Source organism: Mus caroli, unplaced genomic scaffold (assembly GCF_978045245.1).
Source record: "Mus caroli unplaced genomic scaffold, Mus_caroli_1 scaffold_25, whole genome shotgun sequence".
Classification (NCBI taxonomy): domain Eukaryota; kingdom Metazoa; phylum Chordata; class Mammalia; order Rodentia; family Muridae; genus Mus; species Mus caroli.
This window is the reverse complement of record NW_028227280.1, coordinates 2493015-2496088: the sequence shown is the minus strand read 5'-3', so window position 1 is coordinate 2496088 and position 3074 is coordinate 2493015.

Here is a 3074-nt window from a genome sequence, read left to right as displayed (position 1 = left end):
CAACTCACTCATATACTATGTACTACACTGTGCGTTTCTTATATTCTAAGTTTTTCAGTGCAACTCACTCATATACTATGTACTACACTGTGCATTTCGTTAATGCGGGTTTTTCAGTAAATTCTAGGTTTTTCAGTGCAACTCACTCATATACTATGTACTACACTGTGCATTTCGTGTAATGCGGGTTTTTCAGTAAATTCTAAGTTTTTAAGTAAAACTCATTCATACACTATGTACTACACTCTGCGTTTCTTAAATTCTAAGTTTTTCAGTGCAACTCACTCATATACTATGTACTACACTGTGCGTTTCTTATATTCTAAGTTTTTCAGTGCAACTCACTCATATACTATGTACTACACTGTGCTTTTCTTATATTCTAAGTTTTTCAGTGCAACTCACTCATATACTATGTACTACACTGTGCGTTTCTTATATTCTAAGTTTTTGAGTGCAACTCACTCATATACTATGTACTACACTGTGCGTTTCTTATATTCTAAGTTTTTCAGTGCAACTCACTCATATACTATGTACTACACTGTGCGTTTCTTATATTCTAAGTTTTTCAGTGCAACTCACTCATATACTATGTACTACACTGTGCGTTTCTTATATTCTAAGTTTTTCAGTGCAACTCACTCATATACTATGTACTACACTGTGCGTTTCTTATATTCTAAGTTTTTCAGTGCAACTCACTCATATACTATGTACTACACTGTGCGTTTCTTATATTCTAAGTTTTTCAGTGCAACTCACTCATATACTATGTACTACACTGTGCGTTTCTTATATTCTAAGTTTTTCAGTGCAACTCACTCATATACTATGTGCTACACTGTGCATTTCGTGTAATGCGGGTTTCTCAGTAAATTCTAAGTTTTTCAGTGCAACTCACTCATATACTATGTACTACACTGTGCGTTTCTTATATTCTAAGTTCTTCAGTGCAACTCACTCATATACTATGTACTACGCTGTGCGTTTCTTATATTCTAAGTTTTTCAGTGCAACTCACTCATATACTATGTACTACACTGTGCGTTTCTTATATTCTAAGTTTTTCAGTGCAAGTCGCTCATATACTATGTACTACACTGTGCGTTTCTTATATTCTAAGTTTTTCAGTGCAACTCACTCATATACTATGTACTACACTGTGCGTTTCTTAAATTCTAAGTTTTTCAGTGCAACTCACTCATATACTATATACTACACTGTGCGTTTCTTATATTCTAAGTTTTTCAGTGCAACTCACTCATATACTATGTACTACACTGTGCGTTTCTTATATTCTAAGTTTTTCAGTGCAACTCACTCATATACTATGTACTACACTGTGCGTTTCTTATATTCTAAGTTTTTCAGTGCAACTCACTCATATACTATGTACTACACTGTGCATTTCGTGTAATGCGATTTTTTCAGTAAATTCTAAGTTTTTCAGTGCAACTCATTCATATACTATGTACTATATGTGCGTTTCTTATATTCTAAGTTTTTCAGTGCAACTCACTCATATACTATGTACTACACTGTGCGTTTCTTATATTCTAAGTTTTTCAGTGCAACTCACTCATAGACCATGTACTACACTGTGCGTTTCTTATATTCTAAGTTTTTCAGTGCAACTCACTCATATACTATGTACTACACTGTGCATTCGTGTAATGCGGGTTTTTCAGTAAATTCTAAGTTTTTCAGTGCAACTCACTCATATACTATGTACTACACTGTGCGTTTCTTATATTCTAAGTTTTTCAGTGCAACTCACTCATATACTATGTACTACACTGTGCGTTTCTTATATTCTAAGTTTTTCAATGCAACTCACTCATATACTATGTACTACACTGTGCGTTTCTTATATTCTAAATTTTTCAGTGCAACTCACTCATATACTATGTACTACACTGTGCGTTTCTTATATTCTAAGTTTTTCAGTGCAACTCACTCATATACTATGTACTACACTGTGCGTTTCTTATATTCTAAGTTTTTCAATGCAACTCACTCATATACTATGTACTACACTGTGCGTTTCTTATATTCTAAGTTTTTCAGTGCAACTCACTCATATACTATGTACTACACTGTGCGTTTCTTATATTCTAAGTTTTTCAGTGCAACTCACTCATATACTATGTACTACACTGTGCGTTTCTTATATTCTAAGTTTTTCAGTGCAACTCACTCATATACTATGTACTACACTGTGCATTTCGTGTAAGGCGGGTTTTTCAGTAAATTCTAAGTTTTTCAGTGCAACTCATTCATATACTATGTACTATATGTGCGTTTCTTATATTCTAAGTTTTTCAGTGCAACTCACTCATATACTATGTACTACACTGTGCGTTTCTTATATTCTAAGTTTGTCAGTGCAACTCACTCATATACTATGTACTACACTGTGCGTTTCTTATATTCTAAGTTTTTCAGTGCAACTCACTCATATACTATGTACTACACTGTGCGTTTCTTAAATTCTAAGTTTTTCAGTGCAACTCACTCATATAATATATACTACACTGTGCGTTTCTTATATTCTAAGTTTTTGAGTGCAACTCACTCATATACTATGTACTATACTGTGCGTTTCTTATATTCTAAGTTTTTCAGTGCAACTCACTCATATACTATGTACTACACTGTGCGTTTCTTAAATTCTAAGTTTTTCAGTGCAACTCACTCATATACTATGTACTACACTGTGCGTTTCTTATATTCTAAGTTTTTCAGTGCAACTCACTCATATACTATGTACTACACTGTGCATTTCGTTAATGCGGGTTTTTCAGTAAATTCTAGGTTTTTCAGTGCAACTCACTCATATACTATGTACTACACTGTGCATTTCGTGTAATGCGGGTTTTTCAGTAAATTCTAAGTTTTTAAGTAAAACTCATTCATACACTATGTACTACACTCTGCGTTTCTTAAATTCTAAGTTTTTCAGTGCAACTCACTCATATACTATGTACTACACTGTGCGTTTCTTATATTCTAAGTTTTTCAGTGCAACTCACTCATATACTATGTACTACACTGTGCTTTTCTTATATTCT